Source organism: Helianthus annuus, chromosome 15, assembly GCF_002127325.2.
Source record: "Helianthus annuus cultivar XRQ/B chromosome 15, HanXRQr2.0-SUNRISE, whole genome shotgun sequence".
Lineage (NCBI taxonomy): Eukaryota > Viridiplantae > Streptophyta > Magnoliopsida > Asterales > Asteraceae > Helianthus > Helianthus annuus.
This window is the reverse complement of record NC_035447.2, coordinates 63,751,888-63,776,537: the sequence shown is the minus strand read 5'-3', so window position 1 is coordinate 63,776,537 and position 24,650 is coordinate 63,751,888. Positions and strand designations below refer to the sequence as shown.

Here is a 24,650-nt window from a genome sequence, read left to right as displayed (position 1 = left end):
ATTTGACCCAGGTCCCAAGCAGGACCTCTAAACGCTGAACAAGGGCAAGACCCTTACCAAACCGTTCCCTTAACCCCCGACCAGGTAGCCAACATACCTCCATATAGACAGTGGAGATATGAATGGTGAAAATCTTTTATTTTATATAGATAGTAAAATAATGCCAAGACACCACGGACAAACGATAAGGAAAGATCACCTTCAACATAAGTAACTAGTTATTAAAGTCATTAATACAAAACCAAATAAAAAGTGCAAAAGATTAAAAATAAAAAGTATTATACTAAACACTTGTCTTCACCAAGTGATGTAAGAGACTTAGGCAAACATGGCCTTGATTGTCAAGAACTCTTACGATCAATCTTGGATCCCGAGACGACTCACACACTCTACGATGGACAATGGATGGTGGTGGTGGATGATGGTGTTATGGTGGTGGTGGGTGGTGGATGAAGTGTGAGAGAGGTGGTGTGCCAAGGGATGAGGGAGAATGAAGCCAAGCTCCTCTATTTATAGGCTGAACAGAAGGCTGGACACAGCCCCGTGTCCGCTGGACACGGCCCCGTGCCCGTCTGACATTCTCTCACTTCATTAAATGTAATTGCGAATTACAATTAATGCGCCTGCTGTACTTTCACCACGCCCCCGTGCTCGCTGGACACGGCCCCGTGGTGGGCAATGGAAGCTTCTACTGGTTTGTCTTTTCTGCTGCTTCCTGGGCACGCCCCCGTGTTCGCTGGACACGGGGCGTGTTCAGAATCTGTTTCTTCTCCTTTGCCTTGGGAGGTGCCGTTGAGGGTCCGGGCAGTCCACTTTTGTTCCTTTTCTTGTATTTATGGTAGAATTAGCTGTCTTTTTGCTTCTTTTGTGATTTTGAACTCATTTCATCCTGAAAATACAAAAGGAAGACAAAAACACTCTTTTTCCAACATTAGTACTTAAAAAGGGTTAGTTTTATGCCTTAATTGATGTGATTTATATGTTGCATTTTACACACATCAAATACCCCCACACTTGAACTTTTGCTTGTCCTCAAGCAAAACTTTTTAAATGTGGCTTACACTCCCAAATGGAATAGGTAGAAGAGAAGTTTTTTTTAGCTTGTCCTAGAGTGTCGGGAATCCAAGGTTTTTATGGGTTTTATTTTTATTTATTTACAATCCTATTCGTTATGATTTATTTTGAACTTTTCATAAGATGAATTACTTATTTGGGCATAGCATGCCTTATTAAAATTCCATTTATATACAAGTTCACATACCTCACGGGAGATCACTCAACACTCGGCCGAAGGTGTATATTTTTAGTGAATCACTCGAGAGCGGCACGGAACTTACGTCTTCCATAGGCTTGCCAAGCAATCAATCCTCCTCCTTTTTAACTTTTTACCTTTGTAAATATCAAGAGGACTTTTGGGGTGAAGGCTTGGGTTTAAAGGTGGGTGGTTGGTTAGTGGTTAGTAAAAAGGGCGAAAATCGTAACAAGCGTCGGTTTTCGTGAAGTACCTTATTCTTAGTGACTTTTTATTTTGAAGTATTTCTCCAAACAGGCTTTTATAGCTTTTGTTTGTTTTTGACTTCATCATTTTTTTTTCATCGTCACATAAAAAGGTGAGTTTACGAAAAAGCGAACTTGTTACTAAAATAAAAAAATAAAAAGGTTTTTGGTGGGTAAAAAGGGTTTTGGGGTAATGAAATGAAAGGTTTAGGCTCAAAGGGGCTATCTAGGGGGATTTTGGGTAGGTAAAAAAAATGAAAAATAATGGTTTTGAAAGAAAAAAAAATGGTTAGTCCTAATGCCTCTATCATTTACTTACTTGGGTTTAAGTTGGTAAGGACCGGGAATGTATCGTCGTGGCAAGTTCTAGATTTGTAAGGACCGAGCGGCTATTCACACAAGAAACGAAAAATGAGCATTTAATCTAAATATGTGTATTTTTATGCTCAATAAAGGCTCAAAACTCACTTTTGTGGGAATGGGTTTTTAATGTGACCAAGCATATATAATCGAATTTTTAACTAGACTTGTTATACCGTTTCATAATTTTCTTATGTTGGTTCCTTTTTTATCACGACGCTATCGGTTGTAAACTTATAAAAATATAACCTTTTTAGAACTTGTTATTCCCAACTTAAACTAAGACAAGTAAATAAAAAAAAATGAAAAAGTTTTTGAAAAAATTTGGGGTGTTTAGCGGTTCCAATAGAGTTTTGTGTAAGGCTTGTGTTTAGGATTTTGCAAAATTTTAAGGGTTTTAGCATCCCCCCCACACTTAAATTACACATTGTCCTCAATGTGCCCAAAAATAATGTTTTTGGTTGATTAGAATGTATAAAAGTGGGTTAAAAAGCAAAGATTTATGTTACTGGCATCCTGGACACGGCCTCGTGTTCACCGGGCACGGCCCCGTGGTCAAGTGCCAGTAACAAAAATTACAGAATTGAAACAGAAGCCTGGACACGGGGGCGTGTCCGCTGAACACGGCCCGTGTCCAGTTACCTGAACTGGGTGATTTTCTGCAGGGGCTCAGCACGGGGCCGTGTTGGTTGGGCACGACCCGTGTTGAGCCTTCTGTGATGGAGATTTTTGTCGGGTTGCTCTGTTCTTCGTGCATGGTTCCATTTTTCTCGTTCCCTTTTTCATCCATTACCACCATGAGTGTGTTTTATACTCACGTCAACCATCAATCATAAAAACCATCATAGCATTGCAAATCATAGAGAGACATTACATAAAGATAAAAATTACATAAATATTATGTGACAACCTGAACCTCCAAGGTTAGTTTTATAATCCTGATTCCCCGTTACTTCTCTTTCACGTGATTGCCTCGATTATATGCTAAACGTAAACGTGTCGGGCTTTACTTGAGTGGGGCCGCCACCACTGTTATAAAGTCTCGGCCCACCCACACACACACACACACGCTCCGACTTATGGATTTGGTAGTTTGCTATTTGGGCCATATACATATAATTCTATTATCATTGGGAATCCTATATAATCCACTTCAAATTTGGTGAACTTGGGCTCCATTCGGTCAACTGTTTATTTAATTAGAAACAGATTAATGTTTTAGGTAATAGTGAGATGGGCTTAGGCCCAGTTCGGTTGATTAACAAACAAACCGCCTAAATCACTATCAATACGTATACGTATCTTAGGATGGTTTTATCATAAAACAAACCCTACTCTCTCTCTCTCTTATAATTACGATCGGCTGAAGAAACCTTTCCCCCTCACGGACGCAAATTCCCATTCAATCCACGTCTGAATCAAGTAAAAGTCTCGGTTAGTATATGCTTGATATTAGTATGATTTTTTTTCTTTGTTAAGTATGGGCTACATGATAAGTATGGTTGGATTGTTTGCATCAACTGTTGGATCTGAAAGCGTGTTTAATGTGAGCCGTGATGATGTTTATGTATGATTCGAACATGAGTAAACGTGATTATTAGGCCTGCTTGTAAACTATTTATGTGTTGTTGTTAATATGGTAATAGTTTGCATGTGTGATTAGAATTCATGCTCAAAGAATCTGGGTTGCGTGTGGGTTAAGTTGTGATAATTCCGGTATGATAATTCGACAAAACAGCGTTGATGTCTTGTAAATTGTATTGGCGAGTTAATCAGTGTCACGTATTAAACTGGATTGATAAAGACTAGAGATATTAGCGGACTACGAATATAGAGTTCATGATTGTTACTGAATAGATGAGATCTTGTATGTATATATTCATATAGTTGTGAGTTAAGGAATGTGTGGACTGTTATAAATTGTAACTATAGGGTATAATGTTTGAGCTTGCATGTTAATCGGAATTGCATGTTAATTGATCGTGACACATGAAAGGGTAATTGGGCTGGTTATATAAGTAAAGAGAATTGGGTCTTGTAGCTGTTGGGCCACGAATAGTAAACCGGACCATATGCAAATCAGAAGTGGGCCGGGTGATCATAAGAACTATACTAACAGTTTGATATTATTGATGATAGGTGTCGAATATATGACCCAAAACCCTAGTGCTATTTTATTTGATTAACTTATGGCGTGTTATGCAAATGTGATTATGAAGCTGTTTACGAACCGATACGTATAAAGTTAAATGTGAACTGGCCCACTTGTGATAAGATGTGACGTGAACCTATATTGTGAATATAAGTAGGACAAAATACTTGCTAAGACTTGCGTAATGATGTGCGTTTTGCTTACTTGTAACTTGATTGAGCTACTCGATACTGTGTACTATTGGATCAACTGTTTGAATAATCATTGTTCTTGCTTGAATTGTTGCTTAACTGTTATACGTGCCATACGTGACAACCATTGATGTGATCTATGTGTAAACAAACTGTAAAACTGATCATTACCAAACACTCTTCTAGGTCGTGAGTATTGAACTTATTTAACGAGTAACTTGTCTAACCGAGCAAACCTAAGGTGAGTTCATTGCATTTTCTCAAGCATGCGTCCCGGTGGTTTGGGACAACTGGTAAACATTTGGAAGGGAAACATTGGGTAAATAACTTAATCGGTTTTGGTTATTGCCTGGAGGGCAATGGGGGTGATTAGTTGATAGCGCTATTAGGTGGGAAACCTCACACCGGGCCGTAAGGACGGGCGTGAACTAATTATCTGGGTATGGCTATGGTTGTTAGAGGCACACCCATCGGATACATATGGGCACTCTCCCTAGGGTATCTAACGAAGGCAACATAGCAATCGGTCGTTAAGGGGTACCCACTCCCCGGATACACATGGGCACATCCCCTAGGGTATCTAGCATGAGCAACATTGTATCGCAGCGTTAAATCGCATTAACATACATATGGTAACATAACTTGTTAACAAAACCTTGAACTCACCAGCGTAGTCTGACACACTTGTTTACATGCTTGTAGGTAATTACTGAAGGAACTCGGGAGCTTGCTGTCTGATGCTGCTGGAGTGGTTGTGGTCATAATAAACAGTTATTTTGATTTGCTTTTGATACATTTACACACTTATACATTTATGCTTCCGCTCAGTACTTGGGTTTTGGTTTAACTTTCAAACGATACATTTCTTTCAATTGGGTATTTTTAATATATTATGACTTGTGTTTGATATGATTGGTGGCTCTTTGTTGAATCGTTACACCTCCATTAGGGACACGTCCTAGGTGGTAATTTGGGGGTGTGACAGTTTGGTATCAGAGCCACTGGTTATAGAGAACTCGGTTTTAAAAAATGTTTTCATAAAACCAGACTATAACCGAATTGATCCAAACGATGACCATGACACTCAGCTTCAGACTGCAAGGTTCGTTCCTCGTTAGCTTATGCTTTGTATGCCTAGTAAACGTAACTATATTTATAGCATGCACGACACGACATGGTAGGCATCATGACACATTGATAGTGTAACATAACCCTTGCATCTAGTAAATTCTAATCTTGTTGGTAGTGCTTATTTTGTGTTGATTGGGGTGGGAGAAACTTCAAACATAAGTTAAGAAGCATTGAGAGGAGCATGCAAACCGCCTTATTATCATGGGTGCACACATAATAATAACGCGTGGTGCATGCAAATCCCAATGAGGCTTAACGAGTGTAAGAGGGGTTCTTCCCTGTTTGTGTATGAATATGGTAGTTAATCGTTCTTAACGTGATAAACCTGAACACTTCCCTCGTTTTCGACCCCTAAATTAGTTCATTTCCATATATAGAAACATGAGTGGACGAGGAAACGGACGTAGCAACTGTTGATTGAAACCTTGTGTGCTTACTCTTTCTGTCATTTTTTTTCCTTTCTGCGTTAATACCCTCTTTTGGTACGTTGTGAGTGTGCATTCTTTTGTTTAACTTGCGTTACGTCATCAACTCGACAGGCATGTCTGCACCGTCCGCATCTTTCGACCAATCCCGGGCGCCAGGGAAGGCACCCGCTGCTACTCACTCACCCCCGCGTCAGATGGAGACGCGTGCTGCTTATAGGAAGAGACTCGCACAGGGCGGGGAGTCGTCCTCCCGACCTACGCATGCACTACCAGTTAACTCCCTCAGCGCTCAGGCCGAGTCGGCTGTGAGTAAGGCCCTCCGAGATTATAACCAGATTCTAATAGGACAAAACCAAGTCTTAATGGAGCAAAATCAGAAATTACTCAGAAAGGTTGATACCCTAGGAGGGCGAGTGGAAGCTCAAGAGAAGCAGATACAGGAACTTAATAGGAGAACTACTGACTTGAAGGCAGAAGCCCTAAAAGGGCGTGAGGTACAAGGTCTGATACTGAGAGACGCTCGAGTGGATCATGAAAGGCTTAACTCGCATGCCGAAAGGATAGGTATGATGGATTGGAGGGTCCATCAGTTGGAGGAAGCCCGCTTCGCACCTGAACCCGAGCCAGCCCCAGTCCCGGCACCTCCCGAACCAGAGGCGGAAGAGTCTGATGAATAGCCCGAAGAGGAGGAGGAAGAGCCCGAAGAGGAGGAGGAAGAGCCGGAAGAGGAGGAAGAAGAGCCAGAGGAGGTCTCGGATAATAACAGAGACGATGATGATGGTAGTGACCTCGGGGATGGTGACGTGGACGACTGACTCGTCTTTCAATCGTTTATCTAGTTATTTTTCTTTCAGTTGTTTTCGTATAAACAATCATGGTGATTAAAACTTTTGCGAATATTCGATGTAGTGACTTATATGGTTTAATTTGAATGGGTTTCTTATTTTATCGTTTAAGGGATATTTCTTGTACTGAGTCGTCACCTTACCTCTTTTTACCCTTGCACCACAAGAGTCACATCTTTGACTCTACGACAGTTACCTTAATTATGGTAAACCTCTCGCTGGCCTTTGTACTACCCGGTGCCTATTGGTTGATGCAATGCCTCTTGTTCGAGTTCGTTGGAACTCAAGACGTGGACCAGAGTTCACGTGGGAGCACGAGGATCAGATGAAGCTCAAGTATCCTCACCTTTTTCCCAAAGACAAAGCCGAGTCAAGCAAAACTGGCGAATCTCGGGGCGAGATTCCCCTTCAAGTTGGGGATGATGTCACAACTGAGCAGAACCCGCAACAATCTTGATTTCTCACTTCGTTCCTCTCACTTGACGCTTGCCAAATTTCGGGACGAAATTCTTTTTAAGTTGGGGATGATGTGACAACCTGAACCTCCAAGGTTAGTTTTATAATCCTGATTCTCCGTTACTTCTCTTTCACGTGATTGCCTCGATTATATGCTAAACGTAAACGTGTCGGGCTTTACTTGAGTGGGGCCGCCACCACTGTTATAAAGTCTCGGCCCACCCACACACACACACACACGCTCCGACTTATGGATTTGGTAGTTTGCTATTTGGGCCATATACATATAATTCTATTATCATTGGGAATCCTATATAATCCACTTCAAATTTGGTGAACTTGGGCTCCATTCGGTCAACTGTTTATTTAATTAGAAACAGATTAATGTTTTAGGTAATAGTGAGATGGGCTTAGGCCCAGTTCGGTTGATTAACAAACAAACCGCCTAAATCACTATCAATACGTATACGTATCATATTAGGATGGTTTTATCATAAAACAAACCCTACTCTCTCTCTCTCTTATAATTACGATCGGCTGAAGAAACCTTTCCCCCTCACGGACGCAAATTCCCATTCAATCCACGTCTGAATCAAGTAAAAGTCTCGGTTAGTATATGCTTGATATTAGTATGATTTTTTTTCTTTGTTAAGTATGGGCTACATGATAAGTATGGTTGGATTGTTTGCATCAACTGTTGGATCTGAAAGCGTGTTTAATGTGAGCCGTGATGATGTTTATGTATGATTCGAACATGAGTAAACGTGATTATTAGGCCTGCTTGTAAACTATTTATGTGTTGTTGTTAATATGGTAATAGTTTGCATGTGTGATTAGAATTCATGCTCAAAGAATCTGGGTTGCGTGTGGGTTAAGTTGTGATAATTCCGGTATGATAATTCGACAAAACAGCGTTGATGTCTTGTAAATTGTATTGGCGAGTTGATCAGTGTCACGTATTAAACTGGATTGATAAAGACTAGAGATATTAGCGGACTACGAATATAGAGTTCATGATTGTTACTGAATAGATGAGATCTTGTATGTATATATTCATATAGTTGTGAGTTAAGGAATGTGTGGACTGTTATAAATTGTAACTATAGGGTATAATGTTTGAGCTTGCATGTTAATCGGAATTGCATGTTAATTGATCGTGACACATGAAAGGGTAATTGGGCTGGTTATATAAGTAAAGAGAATTGGGTCTTGTAGCTGTTGGGCCACGAATAGTAAACCGGACCATATGCAAATCAGAAGTGGGCCGGGTGATCATAAGAACTATACTAACAGTTTGATATTATTGATGATAGGTGTCGAATATATGACCCAAAACCCTAGTGCTATTTTATTTGATTAACTTATGGCGTGTTATGCAAATGTGATTATGAAGCTGTTTACGAACCGATACGTATAAAGTTAAATGTGAACTGGCCCACTTGTGATAAGATGTGACGTGAACCTATATTGTGAATATAAGTAGGACAAAATACTTGCTAAGACTTGCGTAATGATGTGCGTTTTGCTTACTTGTAACTTGATTGAGCTACTCGATACTTTGTACTATTGGATCAACTGTTTGAATAATCATTGTTCTTGCTTGAATTGTTGCTTAACTGTTATACGTGCCATACGTGACAACCATTGATGTGATCTATGTGTAAACAAACTGTAAAACTGATCATTACCAAACACTCTTCTAGGTCGTGAGTATTGAACTTATTTAACGAGTAACTTGTCTAATCGAGCAAACCTAAGGTGAGTTCATTGCATTTTCTCAAGCATGCGTCCCGGTGGTTTGGGACAACTGGTAAACATTTGGAAGGGAAACATTGGGTAAATAACTTAATCGGTTTTGGTTATTGCCTGGAGGGCAATGGGGGTGATTAGTTGATAGCGCTATTAGGTGGGAAACCTCACACCGGGCCGTAAGGACGGGCATGAACTAATTATCTGGGTATGGCTATGGTTGTTAGAGGCACACCCCTCGGATACATATGGGCACTCTCCCTAGGGTATCTAACGAAGGCAACATAGCAATCGGTCGTTAAGGGGTACCCACTCCCCGGATACACATGGGCACATCCCCTAGGGTATCTAGCATGAGCAACATTGTATCGCAGCGTTAAATCGCATTAACATACATATGGTAACATAACTTGTTAACAAAACCTTGAACTCACCAGCGTAGTCTGACACACTTGTTTACATGCTTGTAGGTAATTACTGAAGGAACTCGGGAGCTTGCTGTCTGATGCTGCTGGAGTGGTTGTGGTCATAATAAACAGTTATTTTGATTTGCTTTTGATACATTTACACACTTATACATTTATGCTTCCGCTCAGTACTTGGGTTTTGGTTTAACTTTCAAACGATACATTTCTTTCAATTGGGTATTTTTAATATATTATGACTTGTGTTTGATATGATTGGTGGCTCTTTGTTGAATCGTTACACCTCCATTAGGGACACGTCCTAGGTGGTAATTTGGGGGTGTGACATATTAAACTTATGGAGTTCTAGCCCTATGTTTTATTTTAATTTAGCAAAATTTCCAAGAAGCTACTAGTCTTGGTTAGATAAGGCTTTGTAGAACTCCTCCCTTCGGGTGCGGTTCTCCTCATATGTCGGCAAGCCACTCCTCTACCTCCCTTGGAAGGAGAAAAGAGGGCTCATTTGCATTGGTTTGAGGAGTTTCAACTTCCGCTGGAACTTCTTGTGGGTTTTCCATAGGAGGTTCTGCGGGAAAGTCTTCCCACCCGGTAGGGTTGTTAACACCGAGTGCCAAGTTCCAGTCTTGTTGTGGAAGGACTGGTTCCATAGGGGGTGCCACCAAAATGTTTAACCTTTGGTGCAAAAGGTTAATCTCTTGGAAGCTGCTTTCAAGTCCCATTGTAAGATCGTTAATACGGTCAATGAGGACCTCCTCTACTGACGTCATTTCGTCGAGAGCTTCTCTTAGCGCTATCACGTAGTGCACAAGTGTAGCTTCAACGGAGGGCCTCCTTCCCCTTCGGCCGTTTGATGAATGAACGGATGATGTTTCGCTGTTTTCACTCGCCATTCTACGAAAAATAAACCAAAAGCAGTTTATATGACGAAACAGTTTCTGGACACGGCCCCGTGCTCATTGAGCACGGCCCCGTGTTCATCTTTCTGCGGAATTTTGGAGCAAGGAATCTTGGGTTTTTAAGTTATTTTCTGAGTTTATGCAAGCTTTTTGACAGTAAATAACTTTAAACAATGTTACATAACATGTTTTTACCAAGATTTTATGATCAAAACTCATTGTTCCCTACCACAAAGATTGAAAATTCAAACTTTTCATGGTAGTTCTTGAAGAAAGATGAAGAAGAAGGAAATGTCTAGAAGAGGAAAGGACAAGATGGGTTGTTGGAAACTTCTTTTAGACTTACCTAGGATTGTTTGAGAGAAGATTCCTTCAAATCTCTGTCCCCAAGTTGGTCCAAATGTGCAGGATTTTTGGCTGCATTTATAGAAAACGACAGCCTGCTGGACACGGCCCCGTGTCCGCTGGACACGGCCCCGTGTGCAGATGAAATTCTGACACAGTTTGTCCGTATTCTGACGTTCTGATCAGAGGGGAATCTTTTGGTGGACACGGGGGCGTGTTGGCCGGGCACGGCCCCGTGTCGGAAAGCTGTCTTATGAAGTTTTGTCTTTACTAAGGAGCTAATCTATATCGGGTGGCTCTTGACTTGTTGGAACAACCCCAAAGTGCCTAAGATACCTTAATTGTCCTATACTAAGGCGAGAACGCAAGAGGTTGTCGGTGAGGGTAATTCCTATTTTCATTCTAGGTGGACAAGTCCAACCCTTTCCCGGGCTCTCGTTAAAGAAGGTGTATGCCGAATCACTCAGGTCTATGTATGCATCGAACGAAGTCGATGGGGAGTCCTTCACGGCACAATCGACACAGGGACGACTATCGTCCGCGTCTTTTCTAGGTAAGAAGGTATTTTCGGGAGCAACGAGGTTGTCGGAATGCGGTTCCAACATTTCCTCATGGTCATCATCTTGGGATGGATCTAAAAAATCCTTCCTGAGTTCTTTTGACCAATTGAGAAGTAGTTCTTCTAGTTGAAATAGCTCGTCAAGGAGCATTTCTCCTAGAATATCTGGCTGGGCGCATTCGAGGGAGAAATAGTGTTTATTTTTACTTTCGCCCCTCTTAAGGTTACAAGGAATCGGTGGGTCTATATAGTGGGGCCTATAAGTGAGGAAAAAACATTTTAATTCCTCATGTTCGCCTCCACATATTCGACACCACAAACCATAAGAGTGCCGAAAGTAAAAAGAATTACTATTACTCATGTTTGTGTCAGAAATTACCAACCGCCGGGATCTAACGGTTCTGTTTTCAGCAACAGAATCTTGGGCACGGGGGCGTGTTGAGTGGACACGGCCCCGTGTTCAGCCTACTGTCTGACTTAAAACAGGATTGCCAGTTCCAATGATTGAGCACGGGGCGTGTTCAGCGGGCACGGCCCCGTGTTGAGCTCTGCAGAAGCTAAAAATCTAAGAAAAATCCTAAAAAATTAAAGAAAAATAAAAATATGATTAGGCCGTTGATTCCTAACTTTCTTAAAATCCTTGTGTCCCCGGCAGCGGCGCCAAAAACTTGATGTGCGTGAAGTGTGTTATTATTTTGATGAGTATTTAAGCCCCTTTTTACACTTTTAGCCAAGTTTTAAATTTATAAAACACGATATTCACTAACACTAAACACACATATGGGCAAGTGCACCCATCGTGGACGTAGTATAGTGTTGGTAAGATACCGAGGTCGTCCAAGGACACAAGAGCTTTTAATACCGGTTTATCCTCAACGTCTAATCAAATCAAAAGGTTAGAAAAATGTTTTAAACTAAGAAAAATAAAAACTAACTAAATGCTGAAAATAAAAATAAAGTAAAAACAGATAGACAAGATGAATCACTTGGATCCGACACGTGTATTAGTATAACCTTTGATTATTTTCGCACTTTTGCACTTGTTTAAGAGATTATCTTAGTTATTGTAGTAGGCCCCTCTTTTGAAGGCGACGTTACCCTCAACCCAGTAGTTTGAGTCAGCAAGGATACAATCCTAAAGGGTCGGATTATTGAAAGATAATGAATTAAGTTATTAATGCAAATTGTGGTAGGCCCCGCTTTTGGCGGTGACGTTACCCTCGGCTAAGTAGTCTGAGTCAGCAGGGATACAGTCCTAAATAGCCGGGTTATAGTATTAATAGTAGTTAACTTATGAGGGGGTCAAAGAGTTTGGATCCCCGCCATCCAATACCTATGGGCATTGAAGGAGATCTTACTAAATTTGACCCAGGTCCCAAGCAGGACCTCTAAACGCTGAACAAGGGCAAGACCCTTACCAAACCGTTCCCTTAACCCCCGACCAGGTAGCCAACATACCTCCATATAGACCGTGGAGATATGAATGGTGAAAATCTTTTATTTTATATAGACAGTAAAATAATGCCAAGACACCACGGACAAACGATAAGGAAAGATCACCTTCAACATAAGTAACTAGTTATTAAAGTCATTAATACAAAACCAAATAAAAAGTGCAAAAGATTAAAAATAAAAAGTATTATACTAAACATTTGTCTTCACCAAGTGATGTAAGAGACTTAGGCAAACATGGCCTTGATTGTCAAGAACTCTTACGATCAATCTTGGATCCCGAGACGACTCACACACTCTACGATGGACAATGGATGATGGTGGTGGATGATGGTGTTATGGTGGTGGTGGGTGGTGGATGAAGTGTGAGAGAGGTGGTGTGCCAAGGGATGAGGGAGAATGAAGCCAAGCTCCTCTATTTATAGGCTGAACAGAAGGCTGGACACGGCCCCGTGTCCGCTGGACACGGCTTCGTGCCCGTCTGACATTCTCTCACTTCATTAATTGTAATTGCGAATTACAATTAATGCGCCTGCTGTACTTTCACCACGCCCCCGTGCTCGCTGGACACGGCCCCGTGGTGGGCAATGGAAGCTTCTACTGGTTTGTCTTTTCTGCTGCTTCCTGGGCACGCCCCCGTGTTCGCTGGACACGGGGCGTGTTCAGACTCTGTTTCTTCTCCTTTGCCTTGGGAGGTGCCGTTGAGGGTCCGGGCAGTCCACTTTTGTTCCTTTTCTTGTATTTATGTTAGAATTAGCTGTCTTTTTGCTTCTTTTGTGAATTTGAGCTCATTTCATCCTGAAAATACAAAAGGAAGACAAAAACACTCTTTTTCCAACATTAGTACTTAAAAAGGGTTAGTTTTATGCCTTAATTGATGTGATTTATATGTTGCATTTTACACACATCAGTTTTCTTCTTCCTTTTTTATATGTGTTTTTTTTTTCTATCTTTTCAAAGATTGCTAGATGTTGCTGGAAGATCATATCAAGTGTAGTTGTTGAAGGCACTTAAAAAACAAGGGATTTTTTAAGTGTATAAACGAAGGCAACTTTTGTCTTGTTTCCTTAAAGCTATTTGTTTTACGTGTTTGACCCATTTGCTATATAACCTAACTCGAAATAACCAATCCATAAGTAATCCTTAAAGCTATTTGTTTTACGTGTTTGACCCATTTGCTATATAACCTAACTTGAAATAACCAATTTGTAAGTAATGGGTTGAAGTTGCCACGCAAATGATGTTGTTTAGTTTTTTAGCAATGCCTTCTTTTCACGTTTGTTACAGATTTTTCTCACTAAAATGCATAAGTTGCGCTACAAAGGCTGTGTCATCATGATGGATGTTGCCCTTGTTTGTTACAGATCTACATGTTATACATAGTGCCAGAAGCTAACTTCAAAATGTAACTATATACATTGTGTAAAATGAAATCCAGTATGTTGACTGTTTAGGACAAAATCAGTATGATAGTGTGGAAAAACACGTTTCAACTGTTCATGAACCGTCATAAGGAAAAAGCATTTTTCTATAGCATTGTACATTGCTGAGTATGCTGCAACTGGGTAACGGGTCAAATGGCTTAGTGTCAAATCCGTACAATTTTGTCATAAAAAGTTTAAATTTTGTTATAAGTTAGTAGGTGAAGCAGGTGATGAATTAACTTTTTCAAAAAAAAAAAAGTTAAAATTTTGTTATAAAAATTCTTAATTTTGCTATAAATATGCATGTGTTGCTAGAAATTATCTTCGATTTGTTTCATTATTTGCAGGAATATTGCAAACACTGAACTTGCCCTCACGCATCTGGTTCACCTCGGTCTGGCTCTTAATGTTTATTTTTTATTATGAAATTTTGAACTCCCGGACCACACTTGTTTATACTCTTCTTTCCAGGATTTTGATTAAGCAATTACAGAGCTGGATACCTTGGGTGAGGAGTCGTACAAAGAGAGCACCTTAATCACGCAACTCCTTCAACACAATCTCACTTTGTGGACCTCTGATATGCAGGTACTAGTTTTCTATTTCTATATTTCTAAATACTGACCCATTTGCTTATTAATAAGTCAAACAGGGAACATTATATCTCTAACACGTTAAATAAAACAAAATTAAACTAAAGTAGAGTGTAAATAAGCTGGGGCGTTAAACCTCGAATAGAGCCAATCTTAAACTAAGCTTGAGCTCATATTAGAGTTCATTTAACGAATTCAAATTCGACTTAGATTGGTTAAGTTCAAGAATCTAAAGGACCCCGTTATTTATTTAATTTTTTGGATTTTTTGTATAATTTTTAAAAAACATATTTACATAGTGTGTGTGATATATATACATATATATATATATAATTATAAATAAGTATGAAAATCGGATGTGAATATAAATATACTTTTAAATTCATTAAACAAGGATAAACGAGCCGAGCTCAAGTTTTTGAAACTACTCACAAGTCGAGCTCGAAGTTAAAGACAGAGAGCATGAAACACCCAAGCTCGAGTTCTCTAAACTTAAACTACCCAAGCTTGACCTTCGGTGTGCCCAGACTAGGCTCGACCCTCGTTTACATCCCTGTCTAAAAGAAAAAGGGTCAAAAAGTTCCAAAATGTACTGCTAATTCATCCTACCTATATTCAAAATATTATACTATGTTTCTTATAATATATATGTGTGATATTTTTAACAAAAAATTTGAACAAAAATTATTTTGGATGCAGCAGCATGGATATAATGAAATTTAAGCACCTGGTGCAAAGCAAAGTGAGGAGCTACAGCACCAGTGAGGCCCCTCATTCTTCTTATCTTTGTTTAGGAGAATTTGCCACCTTATTTCTCTATCTTTATTTCCACAACTTATAAATTTAGTTTCGTGTTATGTTTGAATGATTAATAATTGTTTACTTTTGGTAACTGATTTTTTCCATTCGGTTTCGGTTTCACATACATCTAAAATCAGCTCAATAATTCGAGCGTGTTGTGCTTGCTTTTTTGGTTTTGCCTGTTTGAACCGCCTTATGAGCACCCTTAATTGTATAATCATTTGAGACTCCAACAGTTCATATTTCGCAAATCGTATTTACAGTGCAAACGAACACGTAAAAAACCGCGTCTTAAAGCGAGGGTGTTTACCACTAACAATAGTCTGTACTTGCAAATGTACATGTACAAAACTCGACATTATTGTAAAGAGTGTTTTCGCTCAAATACCGGCATGAAGCTTCTGCCGCAACGCAAAGAAACTGAGTACATCGGGATTGTAAAATGGCGATGTCTAGCATCGCGTGGGATTCCTACTATTACTAAGTATTAAAAACAACAACATAATATAATTAGTGTTTAAGGAAAATCGGGTTAGATTGTGGTATAAAAAGCCTCGGTGACACCCGCCGCATCGCGCGGGCCAACCTACTAGTATAGTATAGAAGATTAAGAAACAAACTTAAAATAATTGATAAATCAAATAATAATAACTAAGATGAATAATAAACTCTGTTACTATGTTCCCCTCAAAGTGAACGTTGGAAGCAACGTATTATATATAAGCTTTTGAACCCCTAATGAAACTTTCAAAATTACCCTCTTTGTCCTTATTATTATTATTACTAATTATCTTTTAATTAATATTAATTATCTATAATTAAGTAGGAGATAGAGATAAGAAAACTAAAAAATAGATGACCCCAATGAATGACATGTATCCCAAAGTTGGTTTCTTTTATTATATAGTATAGATATGTAGGGTAAGGTTCATTTGAGAACCACCAACCATGAGAAAAAAAACCTAAAAAAACCTCCCAACCCCCCCCCCCCCCCCATTCAGAAAAAAAAACCTAACCCTCCCCCCATAACGCCGGAGGATCGGTGACCCGGGACGCTATGTGGCGTTATATAACCCCCTACTACGCATGGCCTTACGAGCAACAATCTCCCTTTTACTGGTAGATACCATTTTCGAATTTCTTTCTAGTTGTTTCATTTATATTGCCTGTTGCCGTTTTTTCCTTTTCAATTGGTTGATACCATTTTCGAATTTCTTTCTAGTTGTTTCAGTTTTTCAATTTTTTATTGTATCTTCTTTGAAAGGCTTTCGTTGATCATTATTCATAGTAAAGTCTCCAATATACTCGTATCCACAATATTATTCTTCGTTTGTCGTAACGTGAATATTTCTAATGGCTTCTTAATCTTGAATGTTGGCATAGCTTCTCAAGTTCTATTTATTGGAACTTGACTAAACCGGGGGTGATGAACCGGTGTATGTGAATTATGGGACAACTGTTGAATAAAGATTGAATCAAGATGCATGGCCTTATCTATTCGTGGGAGCGTGAAATACGCAAATACGGCCAAAGAAATATGGGACGATCTCAATGAGCGTTTCGGGAAGGAGAGTGCTCCGAGAACATACGAATTGAAACAGGCCATCACCATGACTCGCCAAAATGGGTCTTCTGTTTCGGCTTATTACACTCGCCTGCGTGGGTTATGGGACTAGATCGACTCCGCTCTCCCAGATCCGCGATGTGAGTGTGATGGGTGCAAGTGCAACATCGGCAAGAGGCTCGTCGAGTTGAAAGACAAGGCAAGGCTCTACGAGTTCCTTATGGGACTCGACCCGGTCTTTTCGGTAATGCGAACCCAAATCTTGGCAATGAAGCCTACGCCTTCAATGGGTGCCGCTTATCATCTAGTCGCTGAAGACGAGCAACAACGTAACATCACTAATGAAAAAAGGACATCTTCGACTACGGAAGCCGCCGCTTTTCAAACAGCTAGACCGGCGCAATCACAGCGCAAGGTCACTCCTTTGCGGACCGAAAAGGGGGCAGGGGGAGAAAAGGTCGGTCATTGCTCTTTCTGTGGTAAAGATGGTCATGTGGCGGACGGTTGCTTCAAGAAAATCGGGTACCCGGATTGGTGGCCGGGTACGAAAGGAAAGAAAGAAGGTTCTAAGCCGAGAGCAGCAATAGTAGAAGGCAATGATCAGATTCCCGGGCTGACTAAAGAACAATGCGAGATGGTGATGAAACTTTTCGGCAAGAGGAATGATCAAAGGAAAGATACCGGGGAATCAATCGCAAACATGGCAGGTACGTTTAACGAAGATGGCGAATGGGTCATGGACACGGGTGCTACCGAATACATGACCCACGTCAAAAGGGTGTTTGAAAGTTTATCCCGAAATAACCGCGAGTGCCCCGTCGCCATACCCAATGGTGACCGTGTGCCCGTCGAGGGAAAGGGTGACGTTCTCTTTAAGGGAGGCGTGAGAATCAAGGGAGTTTTGTTCATTCCAAACTTTAAATGTAATCTTCTTTCGGTGAGTCGACTAACGAAAGATTTGAATTGTGCTGTCACTTTTTTCCCGGACTTTTTCGTGATACAGGACTTGAGTTCGAGGAGCTTGACTGGAACGGGTAGGTGCGTTGGTGGCCTATACAAGATGAGGATTGATCAAGGGAATAGAACAGCGATGGTGGCGGTTTCGGCTACTCAGTGGCATAAAAGACTTGGTCACCCCTCGAAAGTAAAGTTGTCTCATGTTAGTGTGTTAGAAATTTCTTCCGATTTCGAAAACAGTTTTTGTGACTCTTGTCTTAAAGCAAAGATGTCTAGACTCCCTTTTCAATTAAGTTCAATAAAAACCGTTAAGTGTTTTGATATGATCCATTGTGATATTTGGGGTGGTTACCGTACCTTCTCGCTCACAAACGGGAGTTATTTCCTCACCATTGTGGACGATTTTAGTAGGGCGGTTTGGGTTTACATTATTAAACAAAAGAGCCAAGCAAGCGATTACTTGATTAATTTTCTCAACATGGTGAAAACTCAATATAAAAAAGAAGTAAAACAGGTGCGTTGTGATAATGGGGGGGAGTTTACCTCAAACCGTATGAAGACGTTTTACAACGAGCATGGAATCATGCTTGAGACCACGTGTCCACACCCCCCCAACAAAACGGGGTGGTGGAGCGGAGACATAGACATCTGTTGGAAATAGCACGAGCTATTCGTTTCGAAGCATGCTTACCTATACGGTTTTGGGGAGAGTGTGTATTAACGGCCGCATACATTATAAACCGCTTACCGTCCAAAATAATCAACTACAAGACACCGTATGAGATAATTCATGGACGGTCGCCGTCTTATGACCACATGCGGGTTTTGGGTTGCTTGGCGTACTTTTGGAACACCGACACAAAGGGGGACAAATTTGCGCCAAGAGGTAAGCCCGGGGTCTTTTTGGGTTATCCTTACGGAACAAAAGGGTACAAGATATACGATGTCGAAAGTAAAAAGATGGTAATTAGCAGGGATGTTCGGTTCATGGAACATGTCTTCCCTTTCTCAAACGGGGGAAATAACGAGTTTCAAGGTGATGAAGAAATAGTCAAACCGTATAGGGCTAATTCCGATTTAGATCATACCAAACCCACTGTTCAAGCCAAAGAAAAGGTTAGTATTGAAGAACATATACGAATGGACTCCTCTGTTGATCAGGGGGAGTCTGAGTCCCACTTGCAACAGGCCCATCAAGGCCTAAGTCCACAACCTATTAATACTAATGAAGAAGGCCCAATTTTACAAAGCAGTGAAGCCGATCCAGCTTCTCCTACTGGTCCAATTTTTCCCGAGCCCACAGAAATAGTTGATGAAGTTCGCACCACAACAGATCCCTCGGTTTTGGTTCAACGTCCGCAACGTACAAGAACTCAACCCCCTCGGTTGACAGATTTCGACGTTCAATTACCGCCGTCAGTTGACAACGCCCACCTGTCTCCCAATCAAGCTTCCACCGGCTCGACTCAAACCCACTCTACGGTACACTCTCTTGCTCATTACATTACCTATGATAATTTTTCTAACGGTCATAAAGCATTCCTTGCGGCCATCTCTTCCCAAGATGAGCCCAAAACTTTTCATCAAGCATCACAGGATGAACGTTGGAGAGATGCCATGAAGAAAGAAGTACAAGCACTTGAACAGAATGGAACTTGGTCTTTGGAACCATTACCAAAAGGCAAGAAAGCCATTGATTCCAAATGGGTGTTTAAGATCAAGTATAAGCCAAACGGGGAGGTCGAAAGTTACAAAGCGCGACTCGTGGCTAAGGGTTATACACAAATGGAGGGGGTAGACTATCACGACACGTTTACCCCCGTCGCGAAACTAGTAACCATGAGAACGCTTCTAGCCTTAGCGGTCAAACAAGATTGGTTGATCCACCAACTTGATGTGAACAACGCATTCCTACATGGAGATTTGGAGGAGGAGGTTTATATGAAGTTGCCACAAGGTTTCTCCACAACAAACGAAACCAGAGTATGTCGCCTCAAGAAATCCTTATACGGGCTCAAGCAAGCTTCCCGTAATTGGTACCACAAGTTCACGAGCGCTTTGTCACAATTGGGTTTTCTACAATCTAAGGCGGATCATTCACTCTTCATCTACAAAACGAACGAAATTTTTGTAGCCGCCTTGATATATGTTGATGATGTCATAATAGTGGGAAACGACCCATCAATGATCGATCGCACCAAAGCACATCTTAACAAACTCTTTACCATCAAAGATCTTTGACCCCTAAAGTATTTTTTGGGAATCGAAGTTGCGCGAACAAAAGATGGGCTTGTTTTAAGCCAACGCAAGTATACACTTGACATTCTAAAAGAAAGTGCTTTAGAAGGTTGCTGATGTGTGTAAAATGCAACATATAAATTACATCAAATGAGGCATAAAACTAACCCTTTTTAAGTACTAATGTTGGAAAAAGAGTGTTTTTGTCTTCCTTTTGTATTTTCAGGATTAAATGAGCTCAAATTCACAAAAGAAGCAAAAAAGACAGCTAAATCTAACATAAATACAAGAAAAGGAATAAAAGTGGATTGCCCGACCCCTCAACGGCATCCTCCCAAGCAGAAAAGAGAAGTCAGAAGACTGAACACGCCCCGTGCTCAGCCAGCACGGGGCCGTGCCCAAGAAGCAGCAGAAAAGACAAACCTATAGAAGCTTCTATTGCCCACCACGGGGCCGTGTCCAGTGAGCACGGGGGCGTAGCGAAAGTACAGCAGGCGCATTAATTGTAATTGCGAATTACAATTAATGAAGAGAGAGAGTGTCAGACGGGCGCGGGGGCGTGTCCAGCGGACACGGGGCCGTGCCCAGCCTTCTGTTCAGCCTATAAATAGGAGTGCTTGGTTTCATTTCAACTCATCCCTTGGCACACCACCTCTATCACACTTCATCCACCACCCACCACCATCACAACACCATCATCCACCACCATCATCCATTGTCCATCATAGAGTGTGTAAGTCATCTCGGGATCCAAGATTGATCGTAAGAGTTCTTGACAATCAAGCCCATGTTTGCCTAAGTCTCTTACATCACTTGGTGAAGACAAGTGTTTAGTATAATACTTTTTATTTTTAGTCTTTTGCACTTTTTATTTGGTTTTGTATTAATGACTTTAATAACTAGTTGCTTATGTTGAAGGTGATCTTTCCTTATCGTTTGTCCGTGGTGTCTTGGCATTATTTTACTGTCTATATAAAATAAAAGATTTTCACCATTCATATCTCCACGGTCTATATGGAGGTATGTTGGCTACCTGGTCGGGGGTTAAGGGAAACGTTTGGTAAGGGTCTTGCCCTTGTTCAGCGTTTAGAGGTCCTGCAAGGGACCTGGGTCAAATTTAGTAGGATCTCCTTCAATGCCCATAGGTATTGGATGGCAGAGATCCAAACTCTTTGACCCCCTCATAAGTTAACTACTATTAATACTATAACCCGGCTATTTAGGACTGTATCCCTGCTGACTCAGACTACTTAGTCGAGGGTAACGTCACCGCCAAAAGCGGGGCCTACCATAATTTGCATTAATAATATAATTCATTATCTTCCAATAATCCAACCCTTTAGGATTGTATCCTTGCTGACTCAAACTACTGGGTTGAGGGTAACGTCGCCTTCAAAAGAGGGGCCTACTACAATAACTAAGATAATCTCTTAAACAAGTGCAAAAGTGCAAAAATAATAAAAGGTTATACTAATACACGAGTCGGATCCAAGTGATTCATCTTGTCTATCTGTTTTTATTTTATTTTATTTTTCAGCATTTAGTTAGTTTTTATTTTCTTAGTTTAAAAACCTTTTCTAACTTTTTGATTTGATTAGACGTTGAGGATAAACCGGTACTAAAAGCTCTTGTGTCCTTGGACGACCTCGGTATCTTACCAACGCTATACTACGTCCACGATGGGTGCACTTGCCCATATGTGTGTTTAGTGTTAGTAAATATCGTGTTTTATAAATTTAAAACTTGGCTAAAAGTGTAAAAAGGGCTTAAAATCTATCTATTATACTAAATGAATTCTCTTAAGCCACAAGGTTTAATCTTAGCCAATCATTTTGATGATGTGGCATTGCTCAAAAGGCTGAGAATTCAGCCAAAGGCGGGCTATTCATTTCCTCCTTTTCCTTTCATATAATTGTCTTTATATAAAACGTATTCATTCAATTCAATGCCATTCATTACCCCTAAACCTACCACCGCCTTCTCTCTTCATCGTTCCATAAATCAATCGATTTTCTCAATCAAGTTCATGTAAAGATTGGTCTTCTGCATCTTCTTCATCTTCGTCTGTCTTTTCATCCATCTATTTCGGATTTTTTTTCGTTATTCCATATCGACATCTGTAAGTCTTGGTTGTTAACATTTTGGTGTAATCGTTCTTTAATTTTTCAGATTTTTTTTTTGTTTTTTGAAATAGTATTTATCGGTTGAAACAACCCTTAACACGATTTTCATTCTAGATCTGTTGTTTATGTTTAATGACTGTATGTTTTAGGTATAGATTTTGATTGTGATTGTTAATCATAGCCCTAAACCGACTGTAATTTCTCTGTTGTAGAAACCCTAATCCGATTGTCAACATCGATCTGTTGTTTAAATTTATCTGTTGCAAGTTTTTTTGTATATGTTTTGATTGTTGCTCATGGCCTTAAACCGATTGTAAAGTATAAGTATTTTTCTGTTGTAAAAACCCTAAATCTGATTTTCATCCAATATCTATTGTTTATGTTTACTTAATGTCTTCTTTTGTTATACAATTTTATTGTTACTCATAGTCCTAAACTGATTTTAATTTTTCTGTTCTAGAAACCCTAAATCTGATTGTCAATCTAGATATGTTCTTTATATTTATTTATTGTAGTTTTTTATTAGAGATTTTGATTGTTACTCATATCCCTTAACCGATTGTTAGTTATAAATATGAAATATTTGTTTTCTTTTGTAAAAACCCTAAATCCTATTGTCATTTTATATCTGCTGTTTATGTTTATTTTCTGTATTTTTTTGTTATATATTTTGATTGTTACTCATAGACCTAAACCGATATATCACTTTTAAGTTTTTTCATTATGTTAATTTCTTCCTACTTGAATGCAGGTTTACAATATTTCTGGGTCATCTTCATTAAGGTATATATATAACTTTATTGTTTGTTTCTTTTTCTTTCATTCTGTATCATTTGTTTCGAACAATAACATTTAAAAATGTTTACTAACCTTCTAATTTTAAAATCAGTATCAGAGAACCCTGTTTCTGTAGGCATATGAAAAAAGCAGATGAGATAATTCTGGTAATTAATATTTCATATTTTCTGTTGTTATTATTAAATTAAATTTGTTATACTTTTTTATATTCTTTTTTTATAATTTTTTTCTCTAATTATATTTCATCTTCCACTGTTTGGTTTGTTAGTCTATTCCTTCTGATGCTGCTTGCAAGCTGTGGGGTGTTGATATGGGCCCTACAAATGTTGACATACATACTGATGATGGCCGCATTTTTAATGTTTGTTTAACCGAATCTAAAGGAAATTTGTTCTTTTTCCATGGATGGTCCAATGTAACCCAACATTTGGGACTATCAGAAGGATGTTTTATAGTATTCAATCCCCTCGATTGTACTACGTTTAAATTAACGCATTTCATTGATGGTGTTAGCGGTAGCTCTTTTTAGACATATCTGCTAGGTACATCATCGCATTTTTATGTAAGTTATTATTTACTTTTATGCATCTTAAAGTATTTCTGTTAACAGAAATACTATTGTCCATTGTGATCCATTAAAGCCCAATATAGTCCATTAAAACGTGTATGATCTATTGTTGTCCATAGTGATCCATTAAGGCGCAATATGGTTCATAAACACATATATGATCCAATATTGCCCATTGTGGTCCATTAAGGACCAATATGGTCCATTAACACGTATATGATTAGGGATAGGATCGTTACCAGTATTGAAAATCATATGGGTACCGATATCGAAAATGTTTGGTATAGTACTGTACGATTCCTGTTACCGATTTTTTTAAAGTAAAATTCAGTGAAGTGTCGAAACTGTTGCGAACGGAAAATATGGGCACCGAAAACGTCGAAAAGTTGGTACTGATTCGGTACCGAAAACAATTCGATAATGGTACTAATATGCATACATTAAAAACGTATATAACCATAACTAATATGTATACATTAGCATATTATTTACAAGAAAAACGAATAATAATGAATATGGTTTAAAAATATATAATATAAATAATAAAAGTTTGAATTTTTAAGTATGTACTAAGATTTTTTGTTTTTTTTTAATATTGAATTAAGTAATTTTTCTAAATTAGAATATTATTTGAGGGGGAAATTTTAAATTATTATTAAATATTTTGGGGGGAGTTTTAGGATAAACTTTTAGAGGGAAAGTTTAATTTTAGGATGAAATAATTTGGGGGAGTTTTTAGATGAAATATTTTGGGGGAGTTTTAAGATGAAATATTTGGAGGGGAAGTTGAAATTTTAGGATGAAATATTTTGGGGGGAATTTTTTAAGATGTTGTAAATTTAACATTTGGTCACACATTTTTTTCATGATATTTCGTATTATTTCGTCACACAAAATAAACAAAGGAACGATAGTTTGATGAATGTTTATATGTACAGTAACATGAAAATTTGAAATTTTAAGTGTGGCTATTGTCTAGCCTTTGGTCATACAAAATAATATATGTGACCATATGTATTAGCTTTAGCCACATTATCAAATATATATTGTAGTCGTAGATCACATTTAGCCACTCATTTTAAGTGTGACTGTTTTTTC

At 39.4% G+C, this 24,650-nt stretch overlaps 1 long non-coding RNA gene across 1 annotated transcript; it reads left to right on the top strand.

The window, feature by feature from the left end:
• Positions 1-22,935: 22,935 nt before the first annotated feature.
• On the top strand, positions 22,936-23,416 carry LOC110905590. The gene is made up of 3 exons (XR_004880828.1): positions 22,936-22,969; positions 23,076-23,130; positions 23,253-23,416. It is a non-coding gene; the product is annotated as an uncharacterized LOC110905590 (long non-coding RNA).
• The last annotated feature ends 1,234 nt before the right edge of the window (positions 23,417-24,650 follow it).